We start from the raw sequence: 15,686 nt of genomic DNA on the forward strand, positions 1-15,686 counted from the left end.
GTAAGATGAAAGAGAGAGGGTGTGGTGTGATTCCAAGGGAGGCAGAAGAAAGCATTTTCTTGTAATGGTGTTTCTGTTTAATTGGCCTCAGCAGCATTTTGTCGACTGATCAACAGCTACTCTGAATGCGCCTGGAAGAGGGCTGGGCTCTGTGAGAGCTCGGTCAGCATGTGGAAACATTAAATTAGTCTATCTGTTTGTCAGATGTGTGTTGAGCATCCTCTATGGGAGAAACCAGGGTTGTAATACTAACGGCCAGCCGCTGAATACTAAGAGGGCATGGGCACTGCTGCACACTCGATTCTCTGGAAACAGACCTGAGTTTGGGCAGAGGAATGCTTCTGAAAGGAGGGGCAGAGGCACGGGGGTGCCAGAGGGGTAAGAAGGAGGCTGATACAGATCCCACCAAGCCTCAGCCAGCCCAGCAGGGAGCTCGGAGTGAATATTGTCCAACAGAGTAAATCCCTTTGGTCTGGAGGGGCTGGGCCTCTATCCCCCGACTTCACCAGATGCTGACGGTCCCAGGAAGGATATGACCTTGGTGAAGCCACTCCTTGCAGCTGAGGCTGACCCTGATGGAGCTGACAGTTGGAGGCCGTCTGCTGCTCCCCCATTCCTGAAGCTGTGCAACGCATCCTTCCTTGAAGGGGCATGAGGGCAGGGCATCCCGCAGGCAGGCTCAGCTGAGGATGGAGCTGGGGTTCCACCTGAACCCTGAAGGGTGCCTTGGGCTTTGGCTGTCACAGAGGAATAGGGGGAGCTTTCCGGGTGAGCAGAACAGTGTAGGAGAAGGTGCAGAGGTAGCAAAATAGCACACTGCGAGCCAAAGCCAGTGTGAAAATCATCGCAGCTTGGGTGTCCAGGGAGAGACCGGTCACCACGGAGAAATGGCCCGGGGGCCACCCCTTGTGTGTGACCCTCCTAGCTGTTTGCTTTCTAGCTATCTTCTGAAGCCTGTTACTCCCATCACCTTCATGGCACGTGTCTTCCCAAGTGTCCCAGGATGGCCTTCACTCTGTGTCCTCCAACCAGTTCCCCTTGGGCAACTGTGGAGATTATCTGCTTCTTCCTGCACAGAGCCTGGATTTTCACGGCTCATCCTTGATGAAGGTAGAGGTGACTTCCAGGGCAGTGGACCAGGGCCTTGAGACTCCCCTTGACCTGGACGCCTGTTTGGTTCATGGCTCTTCTGAGAGGGATTTGAGGGGATCCCAACAGAGCACGCCACCTCCCAAGGGTGGAGGGGCTGCCCTCGCCCTCTGAACGGCACCTGGTAGAGGCCGCCAGCCGGACGACCGTATTTGCTGAGCATCTCAGCATCTCCCTCAGATGAAGAAAGTGTAATCTTTGGCATGATGGTTTGGTAATTCTGATTCCTGAGACAGCTCAGGAGCGGAAGGGATTTTGGTAGGCGATGACTCTGTTCGGCGTCACTAGTGGTCTGGAGGTCTGCTTAGCCAGGCTTTCGAGGCATCAGGGGCTATAAGGGAAGAAAATGGGGACAGAAGTGTCATCCCTTGAGACAGCTTCCCTGGACCCAGCCGGCTCTCTCCAGCACCTGCCTTCCTGCTCAGCATCCTCCTCTTCCCCACGTGCCCTGGTCCTCTCCCAGCCTCCTGCCTTCCTCTGGCTCTCCAGCCCATGCTGCCACTTGGCCGGCGAGGGCCACACCTTGAATCCCTGTCTCATGACGTTGGATTTCCTCTTGAGTGTCCTCAGAGGCCCTGGCTTGGGTGTCATCGTGGTATTTTGGGATTTGAGGAAGGAAGAGAGAGATAGAATGACCTGGAGGCCTGTTGGTGGCTAACATCCTTCGGCCTTGACTTATGACTGTGGTGACATGTGTGGACAGCAAATAGGTCCCCAGTGCAGCCCCGTGAGATTGAGTTTCCCGAGTTATTCCATATCAGCAGTCAGGAGGCCAGACTGCTGGCTGCTAATTGTGCCAGCTTGTACCTGGCGTGGGGTTTGGGTTTCAGCCCCTCCCTCGCTCCCTCCCACTCAGTGCCAAGTTTTCTTAGGAAATGTTGCACAACTAACAATTACTCTACAGGTATAGTGATAGAAGTGTCCAAAGGTAAAGTTAATTGAAAATTGTTATTAAAGGATCTGGTTGAAATGGGTCGCTCACTGATATTTTTCTGATCTGCACACCAGCCATAGGGATCTTTATATATTTTTTATTTTCCATATGTGCTTGCATCATGTGTTTGTGTGTGTGTATGAGAGGAACATCCTGAATGGCTTGTTTCTCTTTGGACTCCCAGTGCTGCTCAGCTAACCCATGGGGCCTGCACCAGACCGGCACATGGCATGCCTTGATGGAACACTGAGTTGCTTGCCACATTTTCCCCTGTGGCTTCCCTGGGTTTTTCTTCAACCTGAACGGAGCTTGTTTTCTATCTCTACATACTACTGGGTTAGATTTTGCTTTTGGGATTCCACATTCTGGGCCTGTTTGTGACAAGCCTTGGGCATCTCATAGGTGATTATGCAGCTGCAGTCGGGTTGCCATAGAAACTGAATCTTGCGGTGCAGCATGGGGCCTGTTAGTTCTCCATGTGCTGCCCCTGACCTGCGAATAACAGCGATGGTGACCTCTTTGCTCATGGCCTGAACTGGGAATTCCCTGCATCAACCAGCAAGGCTTTTCAAGCCCCCGCCCACGGCGACCACCACAGGGAATCAGGAACTCTAGGGAGCGGGGTGGGGGGTGGTTTCCCCTTGCTCAGGGGCAGCCTTCAGCTTTGGACAGGCTGCCCAGCTGTCCTCCAGGCTTAGCAGCGCTACTGGAGCAGGGGGTCCTTGTGCCTTTAGGACTGCCTGGGAAGTACCCAGGATAACCTCTGGAGTCGCTGGGAACATGGGCTGATAACCACCCCGGGGGCACCCTCCCCCTCAGTGCAGAGACGATTGGGGCACATCACATGGCATTTTACATCTCATGGGCCAGGTGCTGGGATAGTGACTGTAACTGCCACATGGCAAATTAAGGTGGCTCCAAGTCAGCTAACAGGTGCCGTTTCATTAATAATTCCAATCAGAGATGTTAGTTACTATTTAAGGATCTAGCGATTTGGCCACCTACACCACACTTCATCTGGCTGCCTGCAGCTTTTGAACAAGGAGGGGAAAAGGTCCCTCTCTTCCCTGCTGCTCGTTCTTGGACAATTTACTTTGGTGAAACATGGGGTGATTCTCTGGACTGAGTCTTTTCCCAGAGCAGAAGGAGTCTGGGCAAGTCGCTACAATAATTCCGTGGGCTGGAAGTTCTCAGCCCCATTAAGTCAGCTGCTACTATGTGCTTGTCATCTTCCTAAATTGTATCCTTGTGTTCTCAAACAGCCTATGGTGGAAGGCATTTTCTTGGTCTCATTTCTCAGATGAGCAGATCGAGGCTTAGAGAGGTTAAATGGGTCACCAGCATTCACCCAGCTATGAAATGGCACAGCTAAGATGTGACTCTGACCTCCAGGAGCCAGTGTGTGGCCAGGTTTGGCCTGATTCCTTGTGTGCTGAGTTCTCTGCACTTTCTGAGAGTTGTCGTTCTCTCTGATGGTCAGACATCTCACTCCATCCTCTGTGGCCCCCGCAAAGCCCAGACTAGGGGAACTTCCCTAAGAAGAATTTTCCAAGCCATGACCACCACTCATAAATGGCTCTGAAAATGCTCACAAGGGAGTTAAGCGATGGATCTGAAGGAAGCAGGTGTCCATGGCAGACACTGTAAATGTAGGGACTTCAAGACTAAGAGAAAGAGAGCCCCTGCTGGCAGGAGCACCCCAGGAGCCTGCTAGGAGCACTGAGAAGACCTTTCCTTTGGGAAAGTATGCACGTGGAGGCAGTCTGGCCCCTCAGTGGGAGACTGGCGGCCCTCAGGGCTTTTTCTCTCGTCTGGTTGCCAATCTCCACATGGGTACCCATCCTCTCCTGGCAACTGGGTGACCCTGGGCTGTCACCATGGCACCCATGTTGCTGGGCAAACACATTCACTGAAGATCAAACATGCTAGGAAGGAGGACTGTCCCTGCACCTTGGTCATCTGTGCAGAGTGAGGGTCCTGGAACCAGGACAGGAGGCGGGATGATGATGGGATAAACAGTGGATGTCAGACACTCAAGAAAATCTGTTCAGATTCACACTGGACAGGATCTGGAGCCCCAAGTACAGAGGTCGAATGTACAGATTCCTGTTACCGCCTGCTCTGCTGCTGGGTTGTGGAGGGGGAGGTGGGGAGAACCAGCTGCTCACAGTGTTGATTCAGTGCATGCGTGCTTGGCGAGGGGGGATTGGTGGATGTAGATAAACGCCCCTAGTGACACCCCTTAGCATTGCCATGGACCAGGCTCCAGGAGAACCCTTTCTGCGCGCTATCTCGCTAGTCCTCATAAGCCATCCTGGGAGGTAGTACCATTCTTGAGCCTACTGTACAGATGAAGAAACAGAGCAATTGAGCCATTTGTCCAAGGTCTTACAACTAGTAAAGTAGCAGATCCAGAAGGCCAGGCCAGGCTCATCTGACTTCAAACCTGGCTCCTCCGTAGGGTTGCCAGGGGCTGGGAGGACAACTTAGGAGCTGGGGCGAGGGAGTGCCAAAAGACGGACATATAGAGTGCAAAAAAGCCAACTGGGAAGGCGAGGGGACCGGTGGGGCAGGAGTGATGGCTGGGGATGGTGTTGGGGAGGTGGCACAGGTTCAGGTGGTGAGGGGAGGCGGGTGCTGGGTGTCAGACTTTCTTCTGCCAGCATTGGGAACCTGGGACAGGTGTTCCTGCCTTTAAATGTTCACTTGGCTCACTTCCCGGTCTGGGTCTGGAGAGTTCACTCTTTGGGGCTTCTGCTATAGCCTGGGAGTGAGTGAGGCCCAGAGGTAGGTTGAATATGGGCACAGTGGGTGGCAAAAAGGAAAGGCCTTGGGTGGCGGGAGCTAGGTCTGGACCCCATAGGCGAGGACACACTTCAAAGCAAATGGACTTTTCCGGTCCCCTGGGGTGATCTCTTTCCTGACCTCCCAGCCCCCTTGCAGAACCGTGAGTGGCCAAGTCATCTCCACTGCTGGCTCATCTAGCAGAGGGGGGTCCCCAGCAGACCCCAGGCTGTTCTGAAGCTGCCTTAGGCTGTTGTGGTCTGGATGGAGTGAGTGAATTCCCTGCACTCTTCGCTCTGCCAACTGGGGACCCTGTATTTGTTTGCAAGACAGAGAAAAATCTCAGCTGATTGTCCAACTCTTCTATTTATAGCCACCAAATAATTAAGCAGATCAACCTGTCCTGGATCAGAAGGGGCCACCTGGCTGGCGGGCCATGTGGTGAGTCTGCAGGGCCGCCGCGTGGCTAATGGGAGGAGAGAGGAGGGTTTGGAAAGCCTCTTGTTGACGTTCACGCTTCATTTCTTCCCAGTGTGTGTTTGGTCAACAGAAGAATTAAAAATAGCATTTAGAAAAAAACTTTGTTCACTAGATGTGACCCTGGGGGGCTCTTTGGATCATGTTTGCTTGCTTCCCTGATGACATGGTGTGCGAAATTTTTAACAGCCCTAGGAGGAAGCCCAACAGAAGACTTCAGGTGTCCCCCTCTCTGGTTGGTTTCTGAGGTATGTCATGACCTTAACCTCTTGCTTTCCTTTGTCAAGACCCAAGGACTCCTTGGCCAATGCCTGTGATAATTCATTGAGTCCTCCCCATTGCCACCCTCTGTGTATCCAGTGTATCACCTGCAGACATTTTAGTTATGATACTCTACCCTCACTCCAACTCCTCCATGGCTCCCTATTACACACAGAATAAAGTTCAGACTCCTTAGCCTTGCCTCCAAGGCCTGGCCTTAGCCCCCCTTTCCAGTTCTGTGCCCTACTCTCCTAAGCCACTTTTAGTCACTCAGGGCTCCCCACCTCTCCAATTAGGGAGGCTGCCTCTTTGAGTTTTGACTTCTGCTCGAATGTCCTCTCACTTCCTCTAAGCCTGTTCCAGTCCTGCTCACCCTGCAAACGCCATTTCACATTCAGTCTCCCAGGACTCTGATCTCAGAATGATCTCTTTTTTTCCCCCGGACTTCTAGAGCAATTCTGTCTGAATGCTTTCATTTGGCAGTTAATCATGTTCTGTCTGATTCTTCTCCACTATTATCTCAAAGAGTTATTTAAATATTTCATCAGCATTTAAATCTTCATATTTGTCCTGCCACCTCAGCTGGACTGAGTGGAGGGTGGAGAGAGGCTTTGATGTTCCTCCAGCAGGCGGTGGTCGCCCACACGGAGTCCAGGACCTGCTGTGTCTCATCCTCGTTGTACCTCTTACTAACCCTGTGGCCTTAGGACAGTTTTGACTTCTCCATGCCTTAGTTTCCCCACCTATAAAATATGGATAAAAATCATACCTACCTCATAGAGTTGTAAGGGTTCAGTGAGTTAATATGTGCAAAAAAGTGCTTAGAACAGGTCTTGTAGTGTCTGCTAAGACTTTCCTGTGCCTGCTTCCCCTCCACCCAGCCCCAGCCCACTGCCATGGACATAGTAGACAGGCCAGATTTGCTTATTCTTTTCATTTGGTGTAGTGTCATTTGTACAGATGAGAAAGCTCTGGCCCAGAGAGGGTAGGAGGGTTTCTTAAGATCACACAGCAGGAGGTGGAGGAGGGCCTAAGGTGGCAGGACTGAGACTCCAGTGCTTCCAAGTCCCCAAGGTCTTTCTTTTCATATGCATCCCCATTGAGGGTCTTTAGTTCGCAAGGGGCCCTGAGAGAAAGCTGTTGTTTTATGGTTGAACACCTTTTCCATGGAGCAGATGGACTGGGGTTGGCAGGGATGCCACTGCTTTGCAGGACTCCAGGGGGATTGTTCACATCTTATTCACTGCCCCTTGTGGTGTACAAAGAGGTCCTGGGATGGGAAATTTCCGGCAACCCTCCAATCACACTCCTGGGTGATGGAGCCGGAGGCCTCCTGCAGCTGGAAAACACCAAAGCTTCAGAGCCAAGCGGTGCTATGCTGTTAATCCCACTTAAAGTGGTTAAAGCCTTTGACGGTAGGCACGGCCGCCCTTTCCTATATATGGCCCATCCTGCTGTCCCTGGCCACCTTCTGAAAGACTTCTCAGGTCCTGGGGAGGTGTTTCAAGGTGGCGAGCTATTCCCCAACATGTTCCCTTCCTGCTTTGTGCCAGGGCAGAGATCAGAGGCTGGCTGGGACATGTGGTGTTTTGACGCAGCAAGTGTTCCAGGATCAGTCCTCCCCTTCCAGCCTGCCCCAGCCTAGTCCACCCCCAGCCCGGGAGGGAATGAGGTGAAGGGTGTCAGAAATGGCAGCATCTGAGCTAAGCCTCGAAAATATTTCCCAGGCTTCTATCAAATGGAACCAAAGGCTACACCCTTCGGATTGACTTGTGATAAAGCAATACAATAAAATATAATGATGTTTGTGGGAAAATCTAGATGGTGAGTATTCAGGCACTCTCTGGGAAATTCTTTCAGTCTTGTTGTATGTTTGAAATTTTTCATAATAAAATGTTGGAGGAGAAGGAGTGAGGACTTTGTAGCTGACTGCCCAAGTAGCCAATCCCCGCTCTGCTCCATTCTAGCTGTGTGACCCTGGACAAGTTACTTAACCTCTCTGAGCCTGCTTCCTCATTTATAAAAATAGGACATATTTTAGGGTGATAAGATAATGCATTTGAAGTACTTTTTACTCAAAGACTTGGGACAGTGATTGGTGCACTTAATATCTGATAAATATCAGCCATTATTATTATCAATTAGAGAGCTTTGTTTGGATGGGCTCTTAGAAGAGGACATTGAATTAGGCAATTAGAAGGTTATGCATAACTTGGAAGAATAATCCTAGGAACATTGTGGGGCAGGGAGGAGAAGCCAGATAAGGGATTTAAACAGAGAGGAAGTTGGGTGGAGAAGTCAAGTCGACACGTATAGACTTCACTTTTGGAAGGCTTGTTAGAAACTGAAGAGAGAGCTGGGGTAAGAACTTGAGAGGGAAAGGAATTTAGGGGACAGAGGAGATTTGCTTGTGGGCCACAGGAGGAGAGAAAAAGGGCAGGAGGGAAGGAAAATTAGAGATGTGCCCCCCTTGCTCCTCAAAGTGGGGTCCCAGGGACTAGCAGCAGCCTGCATCACTGATGAGGCTTGTTAGAAAAGCAGAACTCTTATGCGCATCAAAGCTGGAGAAGCTCCAAGCTGCACTACATGGTCAAACTGCAGGATGGGAGGTGTCTTGCCAGGCTCCGGCAGGATGCCTGGTTGCCCAGTCTCACAGCCTGAGTCGGGAAGCAGAGTCAAATGGTCCAGCCAAGCATTTTGTCACCTTTCCCTGGGATCAGGGAACCTCAGATGGGGCCTTGCCTGGACCTTTGCAGAAGCTCTTCCCCATTTTAGCAACCAGTATGGTTAGTTCCACCCGGAAGTGTCCTGTGGCCCTTTCGTTGTCAGTCTGCTCTGACCGAAGTGGTGTCTTGGAGGAGCGCGGGGCAGGGCTGCCTGCGCTGTGCATTTATACAGCAGGGGGCAGGCAGCAGGCCAGCTTCACACTCTGCAGTCCTAGGCAGTTTCTGGAGTATCTAACCCAGAGAACACATTCAGGGTTTGTGCTACCTTCAGGGTGTCTCCATTAAAAAAAAAACAAAAAACGACTATATGCCAACAGAAAAATTAAGGGTGTCCACGTGAAGGTATAGATTTCTAGTTTCTCTTGGAAAAAGAATCAACTGGTCTGGCCACGTGGGACCTGACAATGATCTGGATCTGAGTGGCCTCTGCGCTGCCTCCTTGTCTTGCGCATGTGCTGTATAGGTCACCATAGACCTTGCTGGCCCTTTCCTGTGTCCCCAGCCTAACTCTTGAAAGCATTTGAGTTTATCCCCCCTGGTGTCAGGCAGCCTCTTGCTTTAAGGAAGTGGCCAGTGGCCAGCCAGGTTAAGGGACTTACCCAAGGTCATCCATTCTGTCCACAGAGCACAGCCCTAGCTCCCATTGTAGGTCTTCTGCCTCTATATCTCATGACCTCTATATCTCGTGGCCTCTCCCTCCGTGGGTGTCTCGGCCCTAACACCGGAAGCCCCATCCAATCTCTGTGAAATCCCAGGAGCCTGCTCCAGTGGGTTTTGTTTCTCAGGGACCCCGATGGGATGTATTAGGAACTGTATGCACAACTCTTTTTTGAAATTATCACAAACCAAGTTCCCCTTGGTAGTTGCTCTGGTTTTTCTATCCGTGAATGTTCCTAGACCTTTTCACTCCAAAATTTTGCCTGTTGAACAAAGCTATGTAATAAGAACTTTAAAAGATATTTAAAAAACCGGCTATAATCCATCAGCATAGTGTAGCAGCTTTTCATGTCTTTCATTAAAAAAAATGTTTTCAATCACTGAAAAAACTATTCTTATTTTGATCATGCACCACTGACAATATATTTTAACTCAATTTCCTGCCTTCCACCCCACTTCTGTCCCCTTTCCTCCCCTCCCTGTCTTTTTCTTTTCCTTTCCTTTCGTCCTTCCTCACCTGATAACAGCTGGGTAACACAAAGTCTCCATCCAGTATTCAGAGTTTATCTCCTGATCAAAAAGCATCCATCCCAGGCCCACCCTGGTTATGGGGCTCTCTGTTCTGCCACAGGCTGGCCAGGTAAGTTCCAGATCTTTGGAGGCAGAGGGGAGGAAGCTGGGTATTGGGGTGCCCTGGAAACGCATTGCTAGCCTTTGCTTCTTCATCTACTCAAGTGGAACATTCCGGCTGAGGGACTCTGTGTGTGTGGGTGTACTGACTAGGACTGGAATGGTAGGGCTTTAGGCACCAGGAATTCCCTCCCTTTGTAGCCTAGTATATTCAGATAGTTTTCCTTTGATGCCTCTGACCCATAATAAGTTTTAAGCTCGAGACGGTCATCTTTACTGTGTATGGCATTTTTAGCATTTATGTGTGTTCACTTCAAACAGTCATTGTGTACCAGAAGGCATGTTTCAGTACACGATCATAACAAGATGCAAATGGTACTTTAATGGGGAAGGCCATGCTGTGTGCTGCTGGTCACACCTGTGCTTTTGGTGCTGGCATAGCTGTGTGACCTTGGGGAAGTTACTTTACTTCTCTGTGCTCAGTTTTCTTTTCTGTAAAATGGAGATGATCATTCCTAACCCTGCCAGGAGGGTTAATTAAATGAGATACTGTATGTAAAGCACTTAGCAGAAAGCCTGGCAAACCGAGCAGGGATTCCAGTTCCCTCCCCCTTCCTTTCCCTACAAGTTTTCTTTAGAGCTTGAGAACCTGCCAAGGAGTAATAATCTGTTAACAAACACTTAAGTGTTCTGGGAAAGCTTAGACTACAAAGAATTGCTATTGAAGAGGAAAGAATCTTCTTGTAATGTAAATAGTCAACTCTAGTTTAAGGTTTTAACTTCAGTAAGCCTCTAGTTTAACCCTCTAGTTTAACCTGTTAAGTTTTCTTTGTCTAGCTCTACCGAGATCTGGCAACTGTGCCCTAATTGGGTCTTGACTGAGAGGCAGGGGTTTGTGGCCTGTGAAGGCCAGCTTTGCCGAGGTCTTCCTGATTTCCTTAGGATCAGGCTTGGGACCTGGCTGTTGTGCAAGCCTCCTTCAGCAATTCTTAGGGACCTCTGGGTATCCAGTTTTGTCTCCCCTCCCTGTTCAGACATTCTGCCTGCCAAGACTGATGCCCTGCCTCCATTGCTTAGGGGCCCTTTGACTGAGTTCCATTCATGGTCTAAAATTGGGAATAAAATCATCTTAAAAGCCCTCTCCTTCTTCAGGATTTGGAGTCCCAAACAATAGAAGATTGAGGATGCTTCACTGTTACTGCCAGCTGGGTGAACTGGGCTCTTTCTCTCACCACTTTGGTCTTCTGTGTTCTCATTTGGAACCCGAAGACCATAGGATATATTTGACCTTGGGGTGCCGGAAAATTTGGAAACCTAATTCAGCCAGCAGCGCAGTGTTGTTTGAGCATTGACTGACATCCTTGAGCCTGATTTCTGTGACGTTAAGTCATATACTTACGGTGTTAGGAAATCTGGACGGTAGTGGAAGCATTTGTTTGTTCAGGCTTGAAGGTTTCTCCAAGTGCAAGAAGCACATTGTGGGTGGGGCCCGTACCTTCCAGTGATACAATGACAAGACCTTGAATTGCCAGGAAGAAGAGAGTCCCTTTTGGTTTTCTTCCGGTCATTCTGATAATCTCAGGGAGAATGTCTCAGTTTGGGGTTTTGAACACCTCTCACTCTCTGCCACGTCCCCTTTGAGCCTTTGCCGGCCATGGCCTCTAGTTGGAATTTTGTGACCTGATTTTCTTTCACATTATGTTTATTTTGAAACTTATCTTTCGTTTTTTCACAAGTAATACCAGTTTTTCACATATGGCAATGTTACAGGATTTCATCAAAATTTATTTACTTATTAAAAAATACGAGTCCGCTTAAAGAAAAAGCTTAAGATGTAATAGTGCATTTAGGAGGTACCGACTGAGTCCTTCATCTGGATTAGTCCAAAAACTGATGACCCCGACTCCATTTCTGACCTACCATTGACAAATAACATCGGGGCAACTTCCGCCAGGCAAACAGCTCCTTGAAGGCGGGGGCACCATCTTTTTCATCCTTGCTATCCCATATTCCTCACAGGGACCTTGACATATCTTTATCCATCTATTTCCCACACATGTGGATGGGCTGCTTGTGCTGGGCCTAGGGGTCCAGGTGTGAGAGCCAACATTCCTCCGGCTCCCAGGGCTTGAAGACACTGGTAGGTGCTGTGTTCTGTGTTGAATGTGGATGATCTTCGTATGAAAGAGTTCACATTCAGTTCTTAATGACCCAAAACACCCCACACCAACCGATCGGCCTCTCCCTGAGGAGATGGTAGAGCTGGCATCTCTGTGTTGTCCCGGAGATGTATGTGGGTGGTTCTTGGTCATGGCTACTTCTCCAGAGCACAGTATTGCTTGGTTCTGGTTGCTTCCAACTCTGTCCCACCCCCTCTGGGACCAGGATCCGTGCCCACCATTCTCTCCAGTGCAGCAGGAAGGTTCTGTGTTCTGGGCAGGCTGATTTCCTGGAGTCACTTCTTCTGTGGGGAAAGTGGTCCAGGAGGTGGGAGATGGGCCATGATGCTGCAGATGTCAGGTGTGCCTAGCCCTCACCCTCCTCCCCCACGTTTGGCTGTAAGGTTAGCCTTCGTGTGTTCCTGCAACAAGGTGAGTGCTGCAGTCATCTGATTGGGCGGCAGAAGGGAGCTCATGTTAGCTGGTGTTGTGCAGATACAAGTCCTGTGCTGGGTGACGGAGGGGTCCCTTTGGGGCGACGACATGTTGGTACTGTAGAAGTTTAGCAGAGCTTCCCAAAGGGGAGGCGTTCTGTGGCCGGATGTGGCTCTGATGGCATGCCAGTTACTTTGTGGCCTGGGATCCGGGCTTGGGACAATGAGGACATTGTGCTACGCTCGGGCTTGATGCCACCGTGTGGGTTGGTGATGTCAAAAAGATCTGTCAAAACATAAAGTCACTTTCTTTGAAAAATTAAAGCAGACATCATGATGGTGGTGATTTCTGAGCCTCTGACCTTTTCTCAGTTTTGAAATATGAAGTCATTGTTTCCTTCTTATTTTGAAGAGGCTTTGCTGATCTTTCCTCACCTCTGACCCTACTTTCTCCCTGACCTTGACCCCTCCATGACCCTCACTCAATCCCTTGCCTCACACCGTTCTTGACCCTCTCCCGTCCCCCTCCCACCTCCCGGCCCCTCTATAAATCTGTCCCTTCCAGGTATAAGATAGCAAGGTCTGCTTTGCATTTTGCTTAATAATTAAAAAAACATTGAAAGTTTAACATGTTATTTTTTAAGTTGTACTAGAATGTCCCAACTTTCAAATGACAGTGTAGGGAGAAGGTGGGGTTCAAAGTGGGGGCCTTTAAGTTCCCTGCCTTCCAGACCTGGCAGGGCCACCACTTCCCCATGGATAATACCTGGGGCTTTTCTGTTTTCTAACTGTCCATTGAAGGTATTTGGGCTGGACAAGTGAGCCTCTTTATTTCTGAATGTCAGTCTACTCCTTGGTGTGATGATGGAGGCCAAAGCGAATCTCCAAGGCCTCTTCCCATTTTAAAGTTCCACGAGTCTGACCATGGATGGCTGGGCTTGAGCTCCATGGCTGTGAAACGAGAGAGCAGCACCTGGACAACCTCTTGTTTTGGATGGATTTTTATGAGGAAGGCATTATAATAGATCAAGTGAGCAGGGCCGTCTCCGCCTTGCTTACCACTGTATGCCCAGTGCCTAGAACAGTGCCCATGAAATGGGCTGATGGGGTGAAAGAACACGAGGGGCTTGTGTGAGTTTTGTGCAAAGCGATCAATGAGCCTTAAGGGGGCAAAGGCCCTGTGGCTTCTCCTGCAGCACGACCTCACCCCAGTAACTCGAAGGTGCCATCAAGAGAAGAGGGAAGGAGAAAGGAGGAGTGAAGATGTGGCTCTGCGTCTGGAACCCCACGAGTGGGAGGGGCCTGCTGTCTGCTTTTCCACTCTGAGGGTCCCAGCCTCCCAGGCCTTGGCTGTCCGTTTTCTAAGCGCACAGACTTTGGGGGGAGGCTGCAGATACCCAGCAGCTGCTGCTGCATTCATGTTGCAGCTGTTGAGATAGCAGTTGGCTGCAGCTGCCCTGGGGCTCAGCCCTCGGCCTCTGCTCAGTGGCCTTGCAGTCTCTGCGGCAGTCTTCAGACTGGCTGGAGCCGAGGTGAACCAGCAGCGGCTCCCAGGCTTGCTCTCCAGCTTGGAACCCTACCCTTTCCCTGTCCTTAGACCCCTCTGCTTGGAAAGTCACAAAGGGCGGGGAGCAATCTCTGGGAACCTCTTCTGCTCCCCAGGGCTGAAAGCGTCTTTGGGACACCAGAGGCCTTGAGGTACAGTTCGATTTCAGTCCTTACACAAAATTACAGAGTGTCACAGCATCAGCAGTTTCCCTCTCGATATTGTTTGGATTGTGTTGCTGAGAGTTGTGCAGTGAGTCTGAGAATGAGAGCCCATCTATGGCCTCTCTGGTGCTCGGTCTAGGCAGCTGAAACCACCAGGAGAGTGAATGCTCAGTTGCTGCATTTGGTTGGGCCCAGAGGGACGGGAGACTGGCACCTTGATACACTGCTTCCAGGAGGGGCACCGGGCCAGCTGATCTGAGTCGGAAATTGATCTCTTAACTCTCAGAACTGATGCCAAGTGCAGAGATGGACAGTGAACAGTTCAGGGGAGGGGGCAGCTGCTGTCCCTAAAAAGAGCAGTTCTCTGCAGCCTGGAAAAACCAGGGTGGAATGTGACCCAAGAAAATTGTGGAGAGGGCAGGGAGGAGCAGGGAGGTTTTACCGTGTTCTTGGTCACCTGTGAATTGTAATCAAGGCATGTTGACCGTGAAGACCTTGATCTTTGTCGGCTATAACATACTCCTTCCACCAAACTTAACTGAGGCCCACTCTGTGCCACCCCGATATGAAGGTGCACTGTATTGAGACAAAGCTGAGTTAGGGTGAGTGACCTGGGCGGGAATTGCACTTCGACGGGCTGGTGAAGCGTGCTTGAATGTGACATTGAGAGGACAGCTCCTCCCTCCGTCCTCCATGGTTATGGTGATCACCTCTGTGAGGTCCCTCTCCACTCTGCCTGCACAAAGTGCCTGCTTTGTTTGTTCTCCTGGGGACTGTCATGCTGTGAGTTTATTAGCTTTAGCTTTCCAGGTGGATGTTCTCAGTGGTGTTGGTGGAACCAGACTGGGAGGTGGTTGGAAGACTGCCTCCAATCTTGTGGATAACATCCAAATCATTTGTGCAGGAGGAGGTAGCCTGGGAATCAGGACTTCAGGCTTCTAGGCGTGGCTCTGCTGCTCATCTGTTAATGGGACTGAGGAGGAGGACTGGCTTATTGCTCCACTTCATCTGGTCCGTGGGAGGATGGATTGCCTGGTCTATTGTGTGTGCCTGCAATACATATACATATAAAAATCTCAGACTGTATTCTTTGGAACATTAACTCTGAAAGATGTAAGTAGATTAAAAAGGATTTTGTTTGAGAAAATTTGCAAAATACTAGGTTAAACAAAGTTATTAAACAGGTTTCTTCTTTTTTTATCGACATATAGTCAGTTTACAATATTGTGTCAGTTGCTGGTGTACAGCATAATATTTCAGTCATCCATATACGTACGTGTATTCCTTTTCATTTTCTTTTTTCATTATGCCTATTGAATATAGTTCCCTTGTGCTGTACAGTAGAAACTTGCTGTTTATCTATGTTATATATAGTAGTTAGTGTCTGCAAATCTTGAACTCTTAATTTATCCCTTCCCACCCTGTTGCCCCCTTGATAACCATAAGTTTGTTTTCTACATCTGTGAGTCTGTTCTTACTGCAGAACTTTTCAGGAACTTTTCCTATACTAATACGGGCAGTTGCCACAGTGGGGTACAGGATGCAGTGATTCCCACTTAGTTGAACCTAAAATACTTGTGTTGTAGAGAAGCTTACTGAGCTAATGTTCTTGGAATCTACTTTGGGAATCTGTAGTAGATCAGTGATTCTCAGTTGATGGTGATTTGCCCCCCGGGGGACGTTTGGTAAAATCTGGAGACTTTTTCTTTGTCACACCTAGGGAGGGAGGACGAGTGTTATTAATATGCAGTAGATAGAGGCCAAG

The 15,686-nt window shown here is 49.7% G+C and overlaps 1 protein-coding gene and 1 long non-coding RNA gene across 10 annotated transcripts in view; one reads left to right on the forward strand and one right to left on the reverse strand.

Moving 5' to 3' along the window:
* Nucleotides 1–15,686, forward strand: part of KCNMA1 (potassium calcium-activated channel subfamily M alpha 1) — a 708,582-nt gene that overhangs the window by 169,977 nt on the left and 522,919 nt on the right. The gene's annotated exons all lie outside the window — the stretch shown is intronic.
* On the reverse strand, nt 14,693–15,630 carry LOC140699790 (uncharacterized). The gene is made up of 2 exons (XR_012078029.1): nt 15,518–15,630; nt 14,693–14,971 (listed from the first exon to the last, which is right to left on the reverse strand). It is a non-coding gene; the product is annotated as an uncharacterized lncRNA (long non-coding RNA).

Source organism: Vicugna pacos, chromosome 11 (genome assembly GCF_048564905.1).
Source record: "Vicugna pacos chromosome 11, VicPac4, whole genome shotgun sequence".
Lineage (NCBI taxonomy): Eukaryota > Metazoa > Chordata > Mammalia > Artiodactyla > Camelidae > Vicugna > Vicugna pacos.